Source organism: Rana temporaria, chromosome 4 (genome assembly GCF_905171775.1).
Source record: "Rana temporaria chromosome 4, aRanTem1.1, whole genome shotgun sequence".
In the NCBI taxonomy this organism is placed as follows: domain Eukaryota; kingdom Metazoa; phylum Chordata; class Amphibia; order Anura; family Ranidae; genus Rana; species Rana temporaria.
Window position 1 is genome coordinate 192,804,916 of NC_053492.1, and position 25,894 is coordinate 192,830,809.

Genomic DNA, 25,894 nt, shown 5'->3' on the forward strand with positions numbered 1-25,894 from the left:
CCATAATGGGGGTGGGAGTGACACAGCCCCAAATCCACAATGGCTCAAAAGTGATATGGTCCAGAAATATTTAGACAGAATAAAGGTGGATAAAGCACCTGGACCAGATGGCATCCACCCACGGATCCTAAAAGAATTGAGCTCTCTTAATTTCAAAGCCACTGTATCTATTATTTAGGGACTCATTAATGACAGGAATAGTACCACTGGATTGGCGTAGAGCCAATGTGGTGCCTACATTTAAAAAGGGAACAAAGTCTTTACCAAGTAACTATAGACCTGTTAGTTTAACTTCTATAGTTGGGAAGATACTGGAACGTTTAATAAAAGACCACATGGATGAGTTCTTGCTGGAAACAAACTATTTAAGCAACAGACAGCATGGATTCATGAAAGACAGAAGTTGTCAGACAAACCTGATTTCCTTTTATGAAGAGGTAAGTAAAACCCTGGACAGAGGTGTGGCTGTGGACGTGGTATACTTGGATTTTGCAAAAGCGTTCGATACAGTTCCGCACACACGGCTCATGTGTAAGGTAAGGTCTACAGGATTGGATATATCAGTTTGTAAATGGAAAGAAAACTGGCTAAAAGACAGAATTCAGAGAGTCGTGGTTAATGATTCTTACTCTGAATGGTCCAAGGTTATCAACGGTGTACCCCAAGGTTCAGTGCTGGGACCCTTACTTTTCAATATATTTATAAATGATATTGGGTCTGAGATCAAAAGTAACATTTCTGTCTTCGCAGATGACACCAAGCTATGCAGTGGAATAACGTCCTTGCAGGATGTCTCCAATTTACAAGCCGACCTCAATGATCTGTCTAATTGGGCGATTATGTGGCAGATGAGGTTTAATGTAGATAAATGTAAAGTTATGCACTTGGGGGCTAAGAATATGCATCCATCATACATGCTAGGGGGAGTACAACTGGGGGGATCCGTAGTGGAGAAGGATCTGGGGGTTTTAGTTGATCATAAGCTCAATAATGGCATGCAATGCCAAGCTGCGGTTTCCAAAGCGAGCAAAGTCCTTTCTTGTATTAAGAGAGGTATGGACTCCAGAGACAGAGATATAATTTTGCCCCTGTACAAATCATTAGTAAGACCTCATCTGGAATATGCAGTTCAGTTTTGGGCACCAGTTCTCAAAAAGGATATCGGAGAACTGGAGAAAGTGCAGAGAAGGGCAACCAAACTCATAAGAGGCATGGAGGAGCTCAGCTATGAGGAAAGATTAGAATAACTGAATTTATTCACTCTTGAGAAAAGGAGAATAAGGGGGGATATGATCAACATGTACAAATATATAAGGGGTCCATATAATGAACTTGGTGTTGAGTTATTCACTTTACGGTCAACACTGAGGACAAGGGGGCACTCTTTACGTCTAGAGGAAAAGAGATTTCACCTCCAAATACGGAAAAGTTTTTTTCACAGTAAGAGCTGTGAAAATGTGGAACAGACTCCCTCCAGACATGGTTCTGACCATCTCAGTAGATTGCTTTAAGAAAGGCCTGGATTCTTTCCTAAATGTACATAATATAACTGAGTACTAAGATTTGTAGGTAAAGTTGATCCAGGGTAAATCCGATTGCCTCTCGGGGGATCAGGAAGGAATTTTTTTCCCTGCTGTTGCAAATTGGATCATGCTCTGCTGTTTTTTTTTGCCTTCCTCTGGATCAACTGTGGGTATGGAGTTGGGTGTATGGGATTGTACTGTGTTTTTTATTTTGTTTGTTTATTTTTTTGTGGTTGAACTGGATGGACTTGTGTCTTTTTTCAACCTGACTAACTACTGTATGTAACATCCTCCTAGGATTGTGCCATGGTCCACACACTCTGGGGCCATCTGTCACTCACTATTTCCACTGGACACAGCGAAAAACAGCTCACGGTACCAGCCCACTGCCGGTACTTTGTGTTTGCTGTGGCCAATCACAGCAGATGACCTGACAATTGTACACAATAAATGACTTTGATTCATGCCATTTATTGTGGCTATTGTGATGAGCTCTGTGATTGGTCACAGTGATCACATGAAACAGACAGGGCCAATCACAGTACACCTCTACCATGTGATGAACTGTGGTCAATTACAGCTAATCACAATAGTAAACACTAAAATAATAGTTTTCATTCAGAGTGCAGTTATAAGCAATCATATTGTTTAAAAATAAAAATCCTGATCCCCTCCCCAGAGTAGTACAGTGTTACTATGATAACACTGTATTTCTCTGGTCACTGTATGTAAAACATTTTTTTTAATAAAATAAAACTTTTTGAAAAAAAAATATTAAAATGTTTTTCTTTTATTACTGTACATGCTGTCACCAGTCAGTGTCCCTGATCACCCCCACACCAGTTATATGATGACACTGTACTGAACTAGTGACAGTATGTAAGAAATGTAAACAAATTGTGAAAAAAATCACTTTCTTTTTATTTCTTACTATGCTTCTTAATAAATACATTGGTCTGTCTAGTTTCAAAAAAAGGGTAATTTGGGGATTTTTGTGTCTTGGCATCTTTGGGCCTTAAGAAATTAGTTTCAGATATGTATACCTTTATTTGTAGACTCTATAACTTTCCTACAGACTAAATATTATACACTAAGGCCCCTTTCACACGGGGCGGATCAGTAATGACCCACCTCCGTATGTCCGTAAGCAGAGCAAGGATCGTTCCGTATATCCCCGATGAGCCGTCGGCTGACAGGGCGGTCTCCTCACACTGTGCAGGGACCGCCCTGTCTTTTCTCCGCTCTCCTCTATGGGGGGAGCGGATGAACATGGACCGTATGTCCGTGTTCATCCGATCCGCTCTGCAGACGGAAGAAAAAATAGGATCTTCTTCCGTCTGCAAAATCGGATGTTTGCGGAGGCGGACGATTACGGGTGTCAGCGGATGTTCATCCGCTGAAACCCGCAATCACATAGGGACCAATGTATGTCCCTTTTTCATCCGCAAACGTATGGATGAAAAAGCGGACATACGGTCCGCACGTGTGAAAGGGGCCTAATTTGGGTTGTTTTCACCAAATAAGTGTTGAAGAATACAGTTTGGCCTAAATTTATGAAGAAAGATTATTTATTTGCACAATGTTATAACAGAAACAAAGAAAAAAAATTTTTTTTTCAAAATGTTCAGTCTCTTTCAGTTTATTTGGCAAAACAAATAAAAGACCCAGTGGTGATTAAACACCACAAAAAGAAAGCTCTATTTGTCTGGAAAAAAAAAAAAATGTCACATGGGTACAGTCTTGGATGGTCATGCAATTGTCACTCAAAGTGTGACAGCGCTGAATGCTGAAAACTGGTCTGGTCAGGAAGCAGGTAAAAGTCTCTGGTATTGAAGTGGTAAATAAGTTAAAACAATCCACCTTCTACAGTACCAGTATCTAGGAGTAGCCTGCCCTGAAGCTGATTTTTCTCATTAAATTCATTTTTACTGGCTTGCTCTTGTGTCAAGAAACTCTGCATCACCACATTTTTTCACAGGATTCTATCTGCAGTCACGTTTTTTTACAGACTATGGGCCAGATTCACAGAGACTTACGCCGACGTATCTGATGATACGCCGTCGTAAGTCCAAATGTGCGCCGTCATATCTATGCGCTGATTTTCTAAATCAGATACGCCTGAATTGTGGCAAGATATGACCAACGTAAGTCTCCTACGCCGTCGTATCTTGGGTGCATATTTACGCTGGCCGAAAGGGGCACTTCCGTTGATTTACGTGTCGAATATGTATATGAGCTATATACGCCGATTCACGAACGTACTTGCGCCCGTCGCAGTAAACTACGCCGTTTACGTAAGGCGTACGTCCGGCGTAAAGATAAACCACCAAATAGCTGGTCTAAGTCGTGTAGGGTATGGATGTCGGAACTGATCTCGGATTTTACGTAGTTTGCGTAAGTCGTACGTGAATGGGGCTGGTCGTAGGTTACGTTCACGTCGAAAGCATTGAGCCGACGTATCTTAGGGAGTATATGCGACGTGATTCTGAGCATGCACCGTTCGTACGGCCATGCATTTACATGGGGTCACAACTCATTTTAATACAACACGCCCACTACCTGCCTACTTTGAATTAGGTGGGCTTACGCCGGCCTATTTACGTTACGCTGGCGTAAATATGGGAGCAAGTGCTTTGTGAATACTCAGCTTGCCTCTCAATGTTACGTCGGCGTAGCGCATATGAGATGCGCTACGCCGGCTCAAAGATGCGCCAATGTACCTGAATCTGGCCCTATATCTGTCAGTAATGTCTGAACATGGGATACAGGGCAAACATTAAACATTAACATGGTGGGAAATTTAATATACCATTCCTGGGCAATAAAAAAAAAAATAACATTATTAATACAGAACAACAGTTTGTGTATTATTCAGTCAGGACTAGGTTGTCAAAATACAGCTCTGCTGATAAAAAGAACTTGATTTATTGGAGTAAATAACAAAAAATATGACGTTAATCCTCCCAAATGGCAGACACTTGGCCCTTTTGAAAATATTAGTTGGATGGATAATGTGGTAAAGTACTGGATGTGGTTGAGGCTGAGATAGTAGTATAGTAATTTATTCATTATCCTTTGTACCTGCTGGAATTTTCATTGCTAAGCCTCAGGTGTCCGTACTGTGTTCTGTTATGGAGGCCCTAGGTCTTTTCTTTTTACTTGTAAAAATATTGGATCTAGTAATACTTGTATACTATGTATACTAATTACTAGAAGGATACTTTTACATATGCTATATGTTAACTCAATATGGAACATAATGTGTATGTCCACTAACATCAGTACTGTATTCACTTATTTCACCTTTTTGAAATTTTCCTTTTAAAAATAAAACTGAAGTACGCTCCTACATGCACTGCAGAATCTCTAAATTGTCCACAGCAGTGTTTCCTAAACAATAGTTTTGGACCCAATTTGTGTCATGGACATGTTTGAGATGGGTCATTACTCGAGTGTCCAAGCGTGAAATCATCAGATCACTGGCGAGTGATAGCACAGTGACTATGATTGACAGCGCAAACATGTAAGGGGTGCTAGAGTGTGAGTGAGGGTGGGGGGGAAAGGGAATTACCCAAGCAGGATTGTAATTTAATTGAAAATGACAACAACAAAGATTTATTTTTTTCCTTTGGCTTTACTAAAGCTTACAAAATTTGGAAGAGTGGCCACAATATGTTCTATGTGGGGAAGTTCTTAGTAATTAAAGTCTTAAATTTACCAAGCTGAAAGGTCACTTTTTAACAAACATAGCATGAAAAAAAAACTGAAGGAATTCTTCCATGGCAAGGAGAATACCCCAGTAGCTAACGAACATCATTCCACCAGATTAGCTAGGTTCTGTAGTAGTTTTCATCTGCCTGTCCCTGTATAATGTATTATGCATACAGAGCTGCATTAATTACTTTTGTTTAATTTTTGCTTACTATACATTTATTTACCAAAAATACATTACTATTTTATTTGCCTTGTATGGTTTTGCAGACATTTTCATAAAAATTCTCTTCTTGGGTCCCAGTACAGTATCAATTTTCTTATTTGTATACCTAATGTTCAAAATGAGTCCCTGGGCCTTTCATATGTAGATTCCTTTGTAGCGCTTACCCCTGCTTACCCCTGCAGGAGCTGCTAGGGATGATGGGTTCTGCCACGTCTCCTAAACCTGCTCAGTCCCCACTGACACACTTGGTTACAGGTAGAAGCATGCTCAAACAATGCATAAATTATACAACAGGCAGATGATAGATACTTTACTAGGTAAATGGCCGCTAACTCATACAATTGCAATCAGTAGAACTGCAGCTTTGTTAAATGTAACTATAGCTAATGTATCTAGAGTTTAAAGTGGAGCGCTGACTTTTAATACAAGGACATTTACCTGTCCATGGATCGCACAATATAAACACCCCAAGCCGATTTGTCCATTGGCTTTAGCTTTGGGTGCAGGCACTGGCATTGCAATCAAAAGATAACTGGCAGTGAGGCCTTCAGGCTTCACTGCTGGTTTCCTACTGCACCATGCATGAGTCACGCTGTCCTTTCTGAATAGTCCCACCATCTTCTGGGACAAACACATGTGCCAGAAGGCAGTTGGGGAAGGAAGAGTGGCCGGATATGTTGTAGATCGTCGTGTGGCGTTCTTACCCAGAAGTGGGTACCTGTCAAAACCAGTTCCCCGATCCCCCAAAAACGTGCCAAATGTGACAGTAGAGAGGGGGGGTGCGAACAAGCAGAGCTTACCTTTTTGGGTGAAGCTCCGTTTTAAGTAATAGCATAAACCAACCCCCGAAAAATAAAAGGTTCTTGCATGTACACTATTTATACAACCTCAATGTGGGCATTAAGGTGTCTGAAAGTACCTTTTACCCAACTGTCAGCATTGGCTGGCTACCATTGGGGCCCTTCTGTAGATGGTGCACTTTCTCATTAAGAGTGCTACGTGAGATCTTTCCCTATTTTATTAACTATGTGTGGTAAGAGTTTAGGATGTGTAATTCAGTTCCTGGCACGGAACATGTCTGGTTCCAGGCACTTGGCAGTTAGCTATCTTAGAAATCTCAGTCCTTAGCTTTGTCCCATGATCCTTCATATAGGCACAAGCACGCCAGCATTGGGTCTGTACCGCCCCTGGTCCCCACACAAAAAAGGCTCAGAGTGGCCTAGCCTATCGGCCTTCTGGGGTATATGGGCGCAGACACTTCAGGTAGCAGATCCTTACTTGCTCCCAGCCTTAGACTCCCCTGAGTTCCAGTGGTTTGCCTGCAAAAACACAATCATCCCTCCCCTGATGTGCAGTTAGAAGGAATAATGTAAACCAGCTTCAGGGTGGCAAATGCATATACTGCAGAATTCTCAGATTGACTGAGAATCACTACTTCATTAAAACAGTTCAGAGGGCAAACACACAAATGGCTGCTAACTCTTATCCTCAAAAAAAGAATCCCTCTTAGTGAAGTCCAAGGTACCTTTGGTAACATAGACACACAGCTAGAGAAATCCATAGGGTAACCTTACGGAAACTGGAGTACTCTGGTAGTGAATGGGGAGGTGATCCCCATAGTAGCTAGGTGTTCTGGAGAAGCTGCATGCTATAAGGTTTCAGTGTAGCAGCCTGCACACTGCTTCTGACAGTGGAGGGACTTTCACCAGCAGGTCACTTGCTCAGCTAACTCTGCCTGATGTCATTGAGCTGCTGAGGCAAAGAAGCTGTGGACCTGATGTTCCCCTAGTTTGTTCAGAAACCCAGGGAGCTGTAGGGAATTGAGTAAAAGAGGCCTTCACCTGCCTCTGAGCATGGTGTTTAACTATAAAAAGCCATCACATCCATTGCTGGCGGGGGGAGCAAGGGACATGCTCGGCAGGTGACAGCAGCAGCCTGTGTGAGTGGACCTGGAGCAGTATTACACGTTTGTATTCAGTACTAAAAGAGGACTAACATTGAATAACCGGATGCGTGTACTTCTGTAATACATACAGTGGTCAAATAGAGACATGCAGTATTTTAAAGGACACATATATGTCAGGGATTTCCCACAATAAAGTTGGTTGCCTAAGTTTGGAAATTCTGTCTTGATAGGGAACTGCTACAGTGGTCAATGGATGGATAACCAATGCCTTATCATCTAGGGCAGCATAGGGTATATTTTTGTGCTCCACATTCCTTATCTACTGTACTTAGTCACACGTGAGAATTACTGCTCCACATGCTTTGCTTATTTACAGATCTAGCTCAAAGACTAGGTTCATTTTAATTGAAGATAGTGATTCTAAACATAAGCTTCTTTTTGCATCTTCAGGGGTTTTTAAAACGACTTGCGCCAGCATTATACACGGTTGCAGCAGTAGAATAAATGCTGCTTTGTAATAAGTTAATAACTATTACACAGTGCTCTTCTTAAACGGTAAATACATTTTACAAATCAATTAGAAAATGTTAATGTATATACTGCTCTAAAGTTATAATGTTTCTTCAGCAGACATTAGTGCAGCCCAATTCAAAACTGTATAAATACAATGGATAAGAATTAATTTACTACGCACTTCATTGTTTCATATTCTTGCAAGCCTATTAAACCTTGTGAATTATTAACTCTCTGGTAATCACCTTAACCTGTAACTCATATGACTTGCTTTCACCACAAACTGAAAATGTCTTTAATTGTAACACAATAAAAAACGGAGATGAGCTAGCACTGGGGTCATATTTGATTTTTTTAAATTATGTTAAATATATTTTTAACAAACATAAATACACTCACTGGCCACTTTATTAGATACATCTTGCTACTGCGGGGGTGGACCCTCTTTTGCATTCAGAACTGCCTTAATTCTTCATTACATAGATTTAACAAGGTGTTGGAAACATTCCTCAGAGGTATAGGTCCTTTTTGACATGATAGCATCAGGCAGTTGCTGGAGATTTGTCAGCTGCACATCCATGATGCCAATCTCCTGTTTCACCACATTGAAAAGGTGCTCTATTGGATTAAAATCTGGTGACTGTGAAGTACAGTGAACTCATTGTCATGTTCAAGAAACCAGTTTGAGATGATTTGAGCTTTGTGACATGGTGCATTAATCTGCTGGAAGTAGCCATCAGAAGATGGGTACACCCTGTAGTCATGGTCAGCAACAATACTCAGGTAGGCTGTGGCGTTTACATAACATAATAATAAAGAAACTGACAGTATAGCGAAGTGAAATCACTGTTAATACACCATAGATAAGGAATATTCCCACAGTGTGCGGGATGGTTGAGCAAAAATTGGGGGCTCTGCGAGTGCAGCAAAAGGAGGGGGAAGCAAGTTTTTTGATGTGGTCCAGTCCCGTAGCGGTCTCAGTGTCCTTTAGTTAAAATGAATGCCGTGGCACTCGCAGATTCCCGTGAGCATGTGCTGGCTAGCAAGCCGACATCGATGGTGACGTCAGTGCGTCATTCACGTGGTGTCGTGACAACTGACTAGTTTTGCCCAATCACCTTGAGCTTCTTCTGGGATTCCTAGTGATGCAGGCTGGAAGAGGGTATACATATCTGTGTGTCACCTTGTGAAGATCTCTCACCCCAGGATTCTGCCGGGGGGGCGAGGGTGGATGTTTTGTACTCCTAGGCCAGCTACCTAGGTGGGCATCCATGTGCTTGTGAGACAAGGCCTGAGTCTGGGGTCAGTGTCAGGTTCACAGGTTCACACTACCCTACTGGAGGAAGCTTTCCCTGCAGGAGTTATTTAGTGCTGGGAGGAAGCACCAGCAAGGAACTCTGGCTGTAGGTACCTGAAAACTGGAATTTGGCAGGAAGTCTGTTGATTTGCCTAGAGGGTTTATTGCTGAGAAAATTATTAATTGTTCAACTACTGCAGTATGTCATGTGTCTGACCTTACCCTTTTCTTACTGCACTCTGTTTTTTATATATTTGGAAGCATACAGCATGGCATTCTTCCATGTTTGGGAAATATGAAATCCCCTCCAGGACAGAAAGACCTGAGCCTTTAAAGTGTAAATACTTTATAGTGTAATATATATTATAAACATAGAAAATATTATCCAAATAAAATGCCAGAAAAACAATGTGTCTTTGAATATCAAAGTATATTGTGCACCATGTTAAATTATCAGGAATTAAAATTAAGAAAAGTGAAAAATAAACTTGGTATATAGTAATTATTAGAGCCCAAGGTGGACTGCAAAAAAAATATTGGTGAAGAACTCTAATATAACTGAGGCAGGAAGCATAAAGGAAAAACCGCAGCAACAGCACAAGACCATGAGCACCCAGATGACTGGTCTGATCTCTGGATAACTGGTATCTGGCAAAACACGTTGATGCATTCGGGTTCTCATCCCATATAATGTGTATTCATATGCATGATTTTTTATATTTTCACTGTCCTTTAATCTCATGTATGTGTCTTTTTCTATTAAAAATATATTTTCTATGTATCTCTATTGTTTACTGTGCCGTTAAAGTCCGAACAGGGTTTACCTCTTGGTTCCCTGTTTTTCCTCTTTTTTTACTACCCAGATGACATGTCAAAGGAAAGTTATAAGGAGAAATTATCACTTAGGGGTTTATTTATAAAAAAAAATGCTCTGTGAGTGTATAACTATTCACACAACCATTGCAAATAATTCCCACAATATGTCTAAAATGGTTATTTCCTATGATCATCACCTCCATCTAGTGGCCATAATTTGCTTCCTTTATGAAAAATATTATTCATAATTCGCAGCCTTCTTCTGTTTCAACAGATTTTTATTATCTTTATAGACATGGATATTTCATCAGACAACAAAATAAGTTTTATAATATCAGTTATTGTTAAATAGAAAGCTATACAGTAAAGCTTCTCATAGAACTATAGTTCCATTCCAAATACTTTGAGTGTAATTGTTGAGGCTTTCGTAGTATGGCAGCTAGGAAATTAGTAGATCAGAAAGTAAGAAAACAAACTAAAATTGATAGTTGTGTACACACACACACACACACACACACACACACAGTTTCTCCCACTTGTTTAAAGCTTGTGTATGTTCCTACAATGGACATCAGGCCTAAAGAATTGATTGTACAGGCATACAGGCTTAAAAAACCTGGAATACTCCTTTACTAGCGGCTGCCTTTGAAGTCAGTCTGTGTGCCTGAGGCAGTCAACAAGGCATGAAAACTGTTTTTTATTTCAACCGTCTAGTCTTGAAGGGAACTGGTATAATTATTAAGTATTGTATGTACTACGCATTTCTTTTAAAAAGAATTGCCCCTTCCCATTACATTTATACGTAGTTTCAACAAATATCCAGTGAACTAACGCAGACAGGCTAATTTGTGTAATTAAATGTAATAATCTGTACATTTATTATGTTTTTATATTTGTAAAGGGGCCACCAACTGTGTTATCAGAAATTCTCATGGAAAAAACAAACAAAAAAACAAGCATCATTTCATTTCATTGATAGAACGGAAATAGCATTTTTAACCTGTAGATATTGGATAATCTGTTCAGCCACCAGACAACGTTTTACAATACTTTTTTTTCTTTGGCCTCATGCAGTTTTTTGGGATCCAGGGAGCCACTGGTGCAGCTTACAGTTTGCTGCCCGGGGTCTGTCAAATCCAAAGACAGGCTGAAATATGCAGTGGCTGGACACTGTCCTGAGTGGTACTTACATACAACAAACACAGAAAGTCTGCATTTGTTGCACAGCTGCCACATATGTCAGCCTGCTATTAACTTTGACAGGTGGCTGGCATCAGGCTATATGCTTTACCTGTGCCCCTGAGTGCCCAAAAACATATTACTGGACCATTAACTGAGTGTGTATTTATTTAACATTTTGATTATTGAGTTTTCAAAGCAACATACAACTAAAAAAGATTACAAAAGGTTTAGATACCTGAAGTTTCTTCTGTTAAAAAAATTAAATATTAGAATAGTTTAAAAGGAAACCTGTCAGTACTGTTAGACCCCTTTCACACTGAGCCGCTTTGCAGGCACTTTAACGCTAAAAATAGCACCTGCAAAGCGCCCTGAAAGAGCTGCTGCTGTCTCTCCAGTGTCAAAGCCCTGAGGGCTTTGACACTTCGGTGCGCTAGCAGGATGGTAAAAAAAAGTCCTGCTAGCAGCATCTTTGGAGCGGTGAAGGAGCGGTGTGTATACCGCTCCTGTCCATTGAAATTAATGGGCATCGCGGCTATACCGCCGTCAAAGTGCGGCTACAGCAGCGTTTTGCGGGTGGTGTTAACCCTTTTTTGGCTGCTAGCGGGGGTTAAAATGGCGGCGCTTTACCCCCAATGCTGCAGACTCCCTAGTGTGAAAGGGGCCTAAGGGCTACATAGAGACTGCCATAACTGACTTTCTAACACTGCTGGTTGCCTGAAAGTTTTGCTGACTTACTGGCTTACTTCACTTTGACTTTCCTGCTCCGCGTACTTGTTCCTGGTCAATGATTCATTGTAACATCCAAGCAACAAGCCGTTTCATGTGAAAGACCGCAATAGCAGTCCCTATATTTATTTGTGTCATGACATATGCATTTTGTTGTTTCTAGTCAAACTACTTAAAAAATGTAGACTTATTATGGACACATTGCTTTAGCAAAAAGAAAACGTGGGTGACAAACTAAAGCTTTATGACAAGAATGAATGTGCATGCAGCAGGATGATTGCTAAATGCCACAAAAGTAAAGCCTCCAAAACCACCACATTGGATAGTGTATACTAAACTAACCAACAAACAACAGAATACGTTTCCCGATCCCGAGTAACTATGATCAGCGAAACGCAAAGATCCTTATGGGAATACATGGTAGATTAATTAGAAATGGTGAACTATATATAGATATATGTGTAAAGGTAGGTGTCCCAATACTTTTGACAATATAGTATATATATATATATATATATATATATATATATATATATTGTCAAAAGTATTGGGACACCTACCTTTACACGCACATAAACTTATGTCATCCCAGTCTTGTGCGTAAGGTTCAATATTGAGCTGGCCCTCCCTTTGCAGCTATAATAGCTTCAACTCTTCTGGGAAGGCTGTCTACAAGGTTTAGGAGTGTGTCTATGGGAATGTTTGACCAGTCTTCCAAAAGCTCTTTTGTGAGGTCAGGCACTAATGTTGTACGAGAAGGCCTGGCTCGCAGTCTCCACTCTAATTCATCTCAAAGGAGTCAAGTTCTTTGACCCAAAACAAACTAATTCATGTCTTTACGGACCTGGTGCAAAGTCATGTTGGAACAGGAAAGGGCCATCCCCAAACACACAAAGTTGGGAGTATGAGATTGTCCAAAATTTCTTGGTATGCTGATTCTTTAAGAGTTACCTTGACTGGTACTAAGGTGCCAAGCCTAACCCTAAAAAACAACCCCACACCGTAGTCTCCCCTGCACCAAATGATTTGGACCAGTGCACAAAGCAAGGTTAATAAAGACATGGATGAGCAAGTTTGGGATGGAGGAACTTGACTGGCCTGCAGAGTCCTGACCTCAACCCGATGAAATAGAGCAGAGACTGCGAGCCAGGCCTTCTTGTTCAACATCAGTGCCTGACCTCACAAATGCACTTCTGGAAGAATGGTCAAACATTCCTATAGACACACTCCTACATCTTGTGGACAGTCTTCCCAGAAGAGTTGAAGCTGTTATAGCTACAAAGGGTGGGCCAACTCAATATTGAACCTTACGGACTAAGACTGGGATGCCATTGATGCCGATAATTTTGACAATATAGTGTATATATTAAATGTCAATACATTTTTTGATTTTAAGATATTAGAAGTGGCAGTTTTGATACCCTTGGAGTTTGTCTTTGTGATACCTCTCTCAAAGAAATAAAAATTATATATGTTCTTGTTCCTTTACAGTCCAGCCTGAGCTTGTTTGTCTGGGTCACAGGAGTGCAATTAGTTTTGCACTCCTGTGACCTGTTTTCAGCAAAGAGGGGGCTGAAGTCCACCCTCTGCTGACATCACAGGAATCAGTCCAGGCTCCACGTCATCCCGACAATAAAGTCTGGATTTGCCAGGTGCCTGGACTGATACCCATCTCAGAAAACGACTGAAAGGCTGAGATGGCTGCTGCCTGGGGAGGCAGAGCTGCTGAGTCACAGTCAGCAGCTCTCTGCTTGTGGAGCTGTGAGAACAGAGACATTGGTGGTGGTCGATAGCTCGGTTCTCAGTGCAGAGGCAGCGGGAAAGTTATAAGGGGCAATTAACACTTTATATTTTTATAAAATATTTGCACTGTGAGTGTATCACTATTCACACAGCAGTTGCAAATAATTCCCACAATGTGTCTAATATGTTTATTTCGTATGATCACCACCTCCATCTAGTGGTCATAATTTGCTTTCTTTCTGAAAAAGATTATTCACAATTTGCAGCCTTCTTCTGTTTCAACAGATTTTTATTCATGTTTATAGACATGGATCGTTCATCAGACAACAAAATAAGAGTTTTATAATATCAGTTATTGTTAAATAGAAAGCTATACAGTAAAGCTTCTCATAGAACTATATCTCCATTCCAAATACTTTTGAATGTAATTGTTGAAGCTTTCGTAGTATGGCAGCTAGGACATTAGTAGATAAAAAAACTAAGAAAAAAAACTAAAAAAGTCTGGATTCGCCAACTGCCTGGACTGATACCCATCACAGCAAGCCACTGAGAGTCTGAGATGGCCAGCCCCTCTACAGCCGAGCGCTCCAGTGAGCCTGGGGTGGCAGAGCGGAGAGCTGCTGAGTCACAGTCAGCAGCTCTCTGCTCAGAGAGCAGTGAGAACAGAGCCATCAGCGGTGGTATAACGCTCATTTCTCAGTGCAGAGGAAGCGAGAGACAGATGCAGTATCGGGCGATGCTGCATTCATCTAGGGAAGTATGAATCTTGAAAAAAACAAAAAATAAACTTCGCTTTTAAAGCACGATAAACAGCATAGTGCATATGCAGTGAAAGTTGTCTCTCACTATGCTGTAAAATACCTGGTTGATCCTGCCTGTTCCTGTGTTCCCCTATACAAACTTAACACAGTAATCATAGCCGTTGATCCATGATACCTTGGTCAGCATACGTGCCTCCATCATCCTGCAGTCTCTCCCTCTCCCCCTCTTCCTCTCTCTTCCCACCTGTCAGCTCAGTAGTCTATGTGCGTGAGCCATCTCCTTCCCATCCCTCTCCTCCCCACCCCTCCCTCCACTATTCTGCTGTGACTGTAAAGTCACTGATCACAAATCCTAGAAGCCCCTCGGTTACAGTAAGATATACAGTGCAGTGTCTGTGTTTTAAAAAAAAATGGAGCTTAAAGTGATTGTAAAGGATCGTTCTTTTTTAAAATAACAAACATATCATACTTACCTCCACTGTGCAGCTCATTTTGCACAAAGTGGCCCTGATCGGCCATTTCTGAGGACCCCCGGCGGCTCTCGCGGCTCCTTTCCACATCAGATAACACCCCTAAGAGAAGCGCTCTCCCGGGGGGGGTTACCTTGCGGGCGTGCTCTCGAGTCCAGCATTTGTGTCCACAGGCATGAATGGCAGACTCGGCCCCGCCCCCCCAGCGCCTGCATCATTGGATTGACAGCAGCGGGAGCCAATGACTGCGCTGATATCAATCTATGCAATCAAGAGCTGGGACCCCATGGAGAGAGGGACGGTGCAATGCTGAGGGAAATTCTGGGTAAGTAAAACAGGGGGGGCTAGGGGGCCGGTCACTGCAAGGTGGTTTTTCACCATAATGCATAGGATGCATTAAGGTAAAAAAACACAAGGCTTTACAACCCCTTTAATACCTTATTTTACAGCACTGCTGTACAGTCACATGACCACCCGGCTGATGTCAAAGGGGAATCTCAGCCCCTCCCTCTGTAGTCCATAGATCGGGGAAGGAGAGCGTTGGGAGGTCACGTGACCGCACAGCGGCACTGTAAAATAAGGTATTTAGCTGCATATTTAAAAAACAAAACAAAGACACTACACTGTATATCTTGCTGTAACAGAGAGGATACCAGTAATTGTGACTGATACTTGTGACTAAATGTTACAGTGACTTTACAACCACTTTAACCACAGCAAAAATAATAAAATATGTATTTTATAAATATGTGTCAGTTTTATGATAAATAGGCTGGGACTGTACATTAAATAATCCCGTTTATTTGATCAGTTACTATACTAGTGTTATCATTAGCAATAGTCATATTTTCCCACCTATGTCTATCTAAATATACAGCAACCCTTTCTAACTATAAAAAATACCTGATGAGTCTGAATTTTTTTTTTTTTATACTTACGGCATTTTGCTACGCTTACTGCAATCTGCAAACAGAACGGTAGAAAAAGTTATATAACACAGAATGATTGACAAATTACATAAGAAAAAAATCGTGTTTTTAAAAATGTTCATGTGATCATGACATGAGATGCACAATGGAGACATATAGGGCCAGATCCAGAGAGAGAGTACGCCGGCGTATCTACTGATACGCCGGCGTACTTTCAAATTACCTGCGTTGTATCTTTAGTTTGAATCCTCAAACCAAGATACGACGGCATCTGAGTTCGATCTGACAGGCGTAAGGCTTCGTACACCTTCGGATCGCAGATGCAATACTTCGGCGTCCGCTGGGTGGAGTTTGCGTCGTTTTCCGCGTCGGATATGCAAATTAGCTTTTTCCGACGATCCACGAACGTACGCGCGGCCGTTGCATTTTAATTTCATCTAAAATACAATTTACATGTCTAAATTAATCTTGGATCCTGCCCCTTGAAGGGCCTATCCAGTCGTTATTAATGGCTAACATAGGTCTGTGGACAAAATCTGACAGCAGTATGTTCGAAATTAAGCAGCTGTCAGAGACCTGTAAAAGTCTCATCAGTAGCGATGTAGTCTTTTATTGCACTGAGCAGGTAAACATTACTTTTTTTTACAATTTGAGGTTTTATTATGTTTCCTTTGAGTGGTGGGTTGAAGCCTTTGCAAGTGTACCATTGTACACAAAATAAATATCCATTTGGTTTCATCTTCATTTGCTACAATAGAAGTAAAGGATATTGGCTTCAGCTGCTTTTTTTATTCATTTCTGCTCACCGGATAGATTAAATAAGGCTGTTAATAATTAAAGTCTCTAGCTATGCATTCTACTACCTTGGTTAGATTATATTTCTTATTAACATACTGTTCCGAGCTGAGAATATAGGTTCTAGCATCCTATTCAAATTATATTCAAGTCTTGGTTAAGAGCACTGACTATCTCTAAACTGTAATTCACGCTCTAATGTTCCAAAGCTTTGTTTGTGATTGTGAGGAAACCAATAAAATGAAAACAAATGAATATTCTATTAGGATCATGATATGTAACACTCGGCTGCCATGGGAACAGAGTTATGCTCCAGTCAAGAAAGAAACGACTAAATAACTTTAATCACTTTTTTTAAATTACAGTCTTGAGGCTGATGAGTTTTATCATTTAAATAAAGTATGTGGCATTTCTATATTTCACTACAACATAATCTTTACATTTTAAATTCTGACTTGCTGAAAACACCTGTCCGCGCTCCCATGAATATTCATTGTAAGGCATCTCCAACTCAAGGGGGAAATAAACTTTCCACCTTATGAAATTTTCAATTAAAAAATAAATCGACTGGCACGAACGTGAGTGCATGCAAGCAGAAATCGACATTGCAAAAAGACTATTGTAGTTTATCTTTTATGTTGCCGTTTTAGACTGATAAAAGTTTATAGACAAATCGTAAGTCAGTGCTTGAATTGACTTCATAATTCGGGATGTAATGGCCTTTTTAAAGCTGAGTTAGAGGCATCAGCTGTATGGTAAACACTGCTTGTAGGACACTGTAATCTAATCACGCTCACTTGATGCATTCCTGCGGCAGGGAGACTGATGGAGAATGTTAATACGCTCCTGGCAAGGTTGCTCGAAGCCCATTCCCTCTGGAGAACACTTACAAACGTGCAGCAAGTGGTAAAAGTAACAATACACATAGAATTATAAATAGCCCAGACAGGTATACAAGTGAGCAATAATGTGTATTACTTGCTAGAAACCTCTCTAAGTCCACAGGGGCCTACAACATAGCAAAGGAATTGTTTTCAAGACCAGAGAGAAAGTTAATTAATAAAGATTCATTTATTGTGGGACTTTTTTTTAATGCCCAGCTCAAAGACAAATGCCATACCGGATCTAGAGGATAGAGAACATAAACATACACCCTGTCCCTATTTTGTAAATCAAAATACAATGTATTTTGATCCATTATAGATAAGCCATTCATAAATCTATGAGCAATCCAAAAAATGCAGACTAATAAAATTATTGATGCAAATAGAAGTGTTGCTAAAAGCCTGTCTATGGTCTTTTCTTCACTCCAAAACTGTTTTTCTCCTCATACAATTCTATGGGAATGCAAAAACCACTGAAGTGGGTCAAAAACCGTTCTGATCGAGGTCAATTAATTCTGAATAATCTCAGAAGCATCTCAAACTGATGTGAAAGCAGACTGCATTGGCCCATCAAAGCCTATTGAAACAGGTCCTTAAAAAGTATAGTTTTCTACTGCTTTTGTCTTTTAGCTTTGGTGTTTCTAAAGCTAATATTTTTTGAAGCCTTGGATAGACTAGTGAGAGTTTAGAAGCCCTATCAAACATTTGTCTCTGTCTTACCCTGCTAGGCAAATTTACTCTCTACTTTCCTGATCATCACTATTATTATTACTGAAAGAGAAGTAAAGCGAAATCTCAAAAATTGGGCTGCAAAAAAGAAAAAATCTTAACAGGAGTTTAACCCAATTTTCTACTCTATATAATTTTTTTAAAATAAGTTTTGGTTTTGGATATACAGTATGATGTATGCTTTATTTTAATCTATTCCAGTGGTCTCCAAAATAGTAGAAAGTTCTTACACAGCATTCTACATTGTGAGGTCAATATTAGATCACGCTTGGATTCATCAACTGTGTCTGTAACAACTTTGACCTCCTCATACTTTTTTGTCAGTTACCCATAAAAAAGCAGTACAGTCAAACAGATCTGTGTAAAGGTGGATATAAATGGATCGAAACTTGACTGTTTTTTTTAGCAGAGATTCATTTTTGTCAACCACCCTGTCAGATAACAGCCACTCCAGCCAATGACTGCACACTGATCTGTGTGTTCTCACAGTATAGTAGAATACAGAACATTATGTGAATACAAAACACCTTGAATGTGTGGATGGGGGAATCAGTTCTGTTTTTTTTTTGTTCAGACAGATGGCTGAAAAAAACAAACGTAACCACCCATAGCCAGCTTAATACATATTCATATGAACAGATTCACTTACCTCCAGAAGTAACCAATGTGTTCCATTCAGTTTAAAAGAAGATTGAAATCTGCTTACTGATTGGTCGGTGTGGATTCATGTACACAATTTTTCTTTTTACTTTTAGAGGGTAACTCCACTTTCATGGAAAAAAAATATATATCAAATAAGAGAAAATAATGTAGTACATATAATTGCAACACAGGACATATTGTAATTGAATGTTATTAAAAATTACCTTTCCTTTTCAATCTGCAGCCACTGTAATTTTCTCAGAATACATTGCAATATGGCTAAATGGAGTTGTTCTGTACACAGAATGTGTACTGACCACTCCCCAGAAACATCATTTAATGCTCATCAATTTTTCCAGAAATCTGCCTAAGATACAAGTCGGATTTCAGGCACCTCCTGCAACAAAAATGTAATTTTTCAAGAGATACTTTCAATAGGAACACGTCTAAAGGGGTGCAGCCCAGCATATCTCCTCATTAGTGCCCTGCAGCTGCACAGCTGACAGTTAATTATGAAATCACTCCTATTAGACCCACTCAGTACAGAGGCACAGACAAAAACACAGGGATTTCTTCAGAATAACAAAAGATAGAAATCTGCAACAAAGGTTGTTATAATCCTTGCAATGTACATAGTTCACCCAGAGAGGAAGGTCTTTATCTCAACAAAAGTGGAGGTATGCTTTAAGCAATACAGGGACATTGATTTCTAAAATGTTAGCTCTTGTCCCTGCAACCTGTCAATAAAAGTCAAATATAAAAACTTGTGCTAAGGGGCTGGGACCACTGTCGGGTTTTTATTGTTATCTGTGTCTCCGTTAGGGAGATTCACTCTCTCTAACTGTTCTGATCACTAATTTCACTGGGAATAAAAGTGAGAATAAATCCGACATTTTGGGTTGCTGTTAGAACAGGAATACATGGGAAGTATTCCAAATGGAAACATATTTCTGTGACTACAGTGATTTCCCTTGCATTGTAAACATATACTTCCTGTTGAGTCTACAAGGCAGGAAGTGAATAGAAGTCTCCCAAATGAGACACAGATGGCAAGAAAAACTGACAACGGCTGTAACCTCTTCCTTAACCTACATAAAAATAGTTAGATATACTTCAATGGGATTTTTATGTATAACTGCTTTATATATACAATCACTTTATTGTTTAAGCAAAGCTATGTTTTTCTTCTTCTGCTTGCAGCCCCCTTTTTGTCTTTCAAATGCCTTACTTGCACAGAGACTCTTTTAAAATGAATGACATAATAGAATGTACAGCAGTAACACAACTTGTGTCATCTCTGCTTAATCAACTATTGCTGTGAGCACTTTTTCTCTTCCCTAGAATCTCAATTGAGAAAGATCAGAAATTCAGATATGTCATGTTTTTTCTGTTTTTTTTTTTCCTTTTATAAAATCAGAATATAATGATATAGGAATGTGCATGTACTGCCCTTACATGTGTGCTATATTAGAAATATAATGTGCCTCTAGGAATGCATAAACATATGTACGTACATGTGATTGGGGATGATTAGGATAATATGTATTATATTTAAACACACCTGGCCCAACACAACCAACACTGTGCTTTAAGCTCTTTCTGACAACCTTTCTCTTCCACGACCTCTTTACATTATTCCTTATGAATTATCTGGCTATTTTTGGCACACTGACTGTGAAAGAACAAGACGCACTGTAATTACTGTTTCTCCGAATAATATTCTTCTGAGCTTGTAACAGAATTCTAATCAGATAAATATGGCATTCCTATAAGTATGTGTCTTATCTTTAGCAGGTTTTCAATTAATTTAAATATGCTAATAGCCTACACCAACCAATCTCTTAATTGATATTAGACCAAAAGGGACTGTGCTAGTTTCCCTTTCCATTATAATTTTTTTTTTATACAACCAACAAATCCTGCTTTGGGAGCTAAAGCATTATATCTACATTATACACAGTATAATACACATACACAGTATCTCACATTGAATATATATGTCTTTACTGTTATGTACATTCTTTGGAAGCAAAAAGCTATAGTGACTACACTGGAATTAGAGGAAACATGACCTTGGTAAAAGCTGAAAATCAAAATGAATGATAATTCATTTTAGTTATTGTTCTATGTCTTATTTTTAAAAATTTTTTTTTACAAAGTTTAACGTCACTTTACAATTGCCAATGATGCAAGGAGGTTTAACAGTATGACAGATGGTGAGTATATAGACACAGAAGTTATAGAAGACAGACAATACTTTTGTTGTTTAACAAATATGAACATTGATCTTAACAGGTTGTTATGTAAGAAGGTTTCAAAAGGGTTACCAGTAAATGTATATACATTAGAGTATCTTTAACTAAAAGTGTGCTGGATTTGGAGCCACGGCTCCCAAGAGTTCCTAAATTTCACAGTTGAGCCTGATTGTAAGGCTGAATATTGTTCGTACTCTTTAATTCGTTTGAGGTGGGTTTTGACATCCGAGATGTTAGGGACAATAAACTATCTCCATTTCCTCGTTATCATTAATCTGTCAGCAAATAAAATATGCATTTCTATGGTTCTGAACGTAGTTGGGAAATTGGTGATCCCTAAGCTAAGGATTGCTAGTGGCAAGGATTTAGTATGATACCTGTTAGGTCTGAAATGAACGAAAATACTTTTTTCCAGAAGGGGGAGATATGAGGGCATTTCCAATGGATATGTATCAAAGAGCCCTTATGTGAGCAGCCTCGCCAACACGTATCATCATCTATGTTTGCAAATTTGTGCATTTGAACTGGGTCAGGTACCATCGTAGGTGAAGCTTTTGAGAAAGTTCCCAATAGTTGACACTTTTAGAAGCTGTTGGTTGTAGTAGATGACTTGACGCCATTGTAAGTCAGAAAAGGATATTTTCAAATCTCTTTCCCATTGTTTGAGGTCTGAATCTTTAGTGAATGTGCCCTTGTCGTGGATGAGTGTGTAAAACAGAGATATGCCTTTTAGTGCTAGCGTTTGAGGATAGGAATTGTCACACTTTTTTAGGTAGTTGCATGTCTGGGATGGGTTTATGTTTCATGTTGGAGGCCAATTGTCTGTATGTGAATAGGTTTTGCTGTGGTAGTTTGTACTGTGCTTTTAAAGAATGGTAAGGAAGGAGTTTTTTTATCTAGAATTACAGTGGAAAATGGTTAATTTCTAAGACTGGACCAGTTACTTAACCACTTTACCCCCGGACCATTTGGCTGCCAAATGACCCGGCCACTTTTTGCGATTTGGCACTGCGTCACTTTAACTGACAATTGTGCGGTCGTGCGACATTGCTCCCACAAATAATTTTTCCCCACAAATAGAGCTTTATTTTGGTGGTATTTGGTATCATCTCTGCGGTTTTAATTTTTTGCGCTGTAAACAAAAATAGAGCAACAATTTTGAAAAAAAAGCAATATTTTGTACTTTTTGCTATAATAAATATCCCGATTTTTTTTTTTTTTTAAAAGCAATTTTTTTCTCAGTTTAGGTGGATACGTATTCTTCTATATATTTTTGGTAAAAAAAATTGCAATAAGCGTATATTGATTGGTTTGCACAAAAGTTATAGCGTCTACAAAATAGGGGATAGTTTTATGGAATTTTTATTAATATTTTCTTTTATTAGTAATGGTGGCGATCAGCGATTTGTATCATGACTGCGACATTATGGCAGACACATCAGACACTTTTGACACTATTTTGGGACCATTCACATTTATACAGCGATCAGTGCTATAAAAATGCACTGATTACAGTATAAATGTGACTGGCAGGGAAGGGGTTAACCAGTAGGGGGGCGGGGAAGGGATTAAGTGTGTCCAAGGGAGTGAGTCTAACTATTAGGGGGCATGACTTACTGTGACACGTCCCTGATCGCTGCTCCCGATGAGAGGATTGCAGTTTTTTCTTTATGGAACTTGCTACTCCTGCTTGTAAGATATTACATTTTGACTACTTGACCTTGTGAGAGTAAGGATGATATCATTCGCATAAAGGGTGATCTTATGGTTCTGGTCTGCTACCTGTATGCCTTGAATTGATATGTTGCTACTAGGGATGAGCTTCGAGTTCGAGTTGAACTCATGTTTGACTCGAACATTGCCTGTTCGCCTGTTCGGTGAACAACAAACAATTTGAGGTGTTCGCGGCAAATTCGAAAAGCCGCGGAACACCCTGTTAAAGTCTATGGGAGAAATCATAAGTACTAATTTTAAAGGCTAATATGCAATTTATTGTCCTTAAAAGTGTTTGGGGACCTGGGTCCTGCACCAGGGGACATGTATCAATGCAAAAAAAAGTTTTAAAAACGGCCGTTTTTTCAGGAGAAGTGAATTTAATAATGCTTAGAGTGAAACAATAAAAGTAAAATATTCCTTTAAATTTCGTACCTGGGGGGTGTAAATTTAGCATGTGAAAAAGCACATGTTTCCAGTACTTAGAACTGTCTCTGCACAGTGTCATTTCTGAAAGAAAAAAAGTCATTTAAAACCGGACTTGCGGCTATAATGAATTGTCGGCTCCCGGCAATTCAGAGAGAATTCATTCATTAAAAAAAAAAAATAGCGTGGGGGTCCCCCCAAATTCAATTACCAGGCCCTTCAGGTCTGGTATGGATATTAAGGGGAACCCCGCCGTCAATTTAAAAAAAAAAAGACGTGGGGTTCCCTCAAAATATCAATTCCAGACCCTTCAGGTCTGGTGTGGATTTTAAGGGGAATTCCACCCCCAAATTGAAAAAAAAAATTGCGTGGAGTTCCCCCAAAAATCCACACCAGACCCCTTATCCGAGCACGTTAACCTGGCCGGCCGCAGAAAAGAGGGGGGGACAGAGTGCGGCCCCCCCTTCTCCTGAACCGTACCAGGCCACATGCCCTCAACATGGGGAGGATGTCCCCATGTTGATGGGGACAAGGGCCTCATCCCCACAACCCTTGGTCGGTGGTTGTGAGGGTCTGTGGGCGGGGGGCTTATCAGAATCTGGAAGACCCCTTTAACAAAGGGGACCCCCAGATCCTGGCCCCCCCTATGTGAATTGGTAATGGGGTACATTGTACCCCTACCATTTCACAAAGGAAGTGTAAATAGTTGTAAAAATCACACACACACACACACCGACAATTCATTATAGCCGACAATTCATTATAGCCGCAAGTCCGATTTTAAATGACTTTTTTTCTTTCAGAAATGACACTTTGTGCAGAGACAGTTCTAAGTACGGGAAACATGCGCTATTTCACATGCTAACTTTACACCCCCCTAGGTACGAAATTTAAAGGAATATTTCACTTTTATTGTTTCACTTTTAGCATTATTAAATTCACTGCTCACGAAAAAAATTCCCTTTTAAAACTTTTTTTTTGCATTGATACATGTCCCTTGGTGTAGGACCCGGGTCCCCAAACACTTTTTAGGACAATAACTTGCATATTAGCCTTTAAAATTAGAACTTTAGATTTCAAACGTTCGAGTCCCATAGACTTTAACGGGGTTCTAAAGTTCACACAAACGTTTGGTGTGTTCGCAGGTTCTGGTGCGAACTGAACAGGGGGGTGTTCGGCTCATCCCTAGTTGCTACGTATTGTTTGTTGTTTGGGCCAGTGGTTCTATCATTAGCGTGGGGAGAGAGGGCACCCTTGCCTAGTACCATTAGTTATTTTAAAGGGTTCAGAGAGGTTACCATCTGTAAATACTCAGGCTGAGGGTTTAGAGTAAAGGGCTAGTATGGCTGACAATCTGTTACCCTGGAATACAAATCTAGTAAGTGTTAGTTTAGCACTAGTGAATCTGGTCGAACGCACTTTCGATGTCTAGCACTACAAAGATTGCAGGGACATTTTTAGATTTAGAGAAGTGTATAAGATTTATAATTTTTTGAGTGGTGTCGGGTGCCTGTCCATGGTAAAGCCAACCTGATCTGGGTGAATAATGTTTGGCATGATTGGTGCCAGTCTTTGGGCCACCAATTTCATATATACAGCAGCTTGAGATCAGTGTTTAGTAGCAAAATTGGCTGAAAGTTTTGTGGTGAGACCTGCTCCTTCCCCGGTTTGGATAAGGTAATGATATTAGCTGACAACATTTCAGAGGGAAATTCACCCAAGGACACAGCAGCATTGAATGTGTGGCATAAGTAAGAGGTTAGAATTTTGGAAAATGATTTGTAGTACTCAGCAGAGAAGCCGTCTGGACTTGTAGCTTTAGGCCCCTTTCAGACGGATGGCAGTTTTGCCGCAATTAAAAGCATGTACTTTTTCAGTGAAATTCAACGCTCTGGGCACTGCGATTAGCTGCATTTGTACATTGTGATTACGTGCAGTTACATGCGGCTGCGTTTAGCTGCGGTAGTAACCCTTTTTATTTTTTTTTATTATGATGTGCTTCCTGTTCTTTATTTTTTTTTCTCACGCTGCTATCCGCAGTTGACACAAAAGACTGTGATTACCTCCGGTTAAGTGCATATAGCTGCGCTAAATCGCACCTGGACGCATTCAATTCTATTTTTCTATTCGCACCAAACCACATGCAACGAAATCGCAGCTAAACGTTGTGTGTGAATGGGGCCATAGGAAAGCATTGTGTGCTTTTAGCTGCGGTAGAAAACTAGAAAATCCACAGCTAAAAGAACCATTCTATCCGTCCGTGTGAAAGGGACCTTACTGGTTGGAAGGGTTGATATTGCGTGGGTGATTTATTTGATAGTAAATAGAGCATTAAGAGCTGTCAGGTGTTCATCAGATAGTTTAGGCAGGTGAAGGGAGGCGAGAAAGTTTTCAATGTTTAAATCTGTGGGGTTTTTCACAAAGGGGTCATTCTTTACATTGTATAATTTCCAATAATACACTTTAAAGGTGTTGGCAATGTCCCGAGGGTGAAATAATGTGTTGCCCTGGGGGGGTAAAATGTATGGTATTTGGTGATTAATTTTGAGTTTTTTGATTAGAACTGCCATTAGTTTGCCGGCTCTATTCCTTGGGCATAAAAATTGTCTCACATTCTAAACAATAGTTTAGCATGGTTGGCATTGAG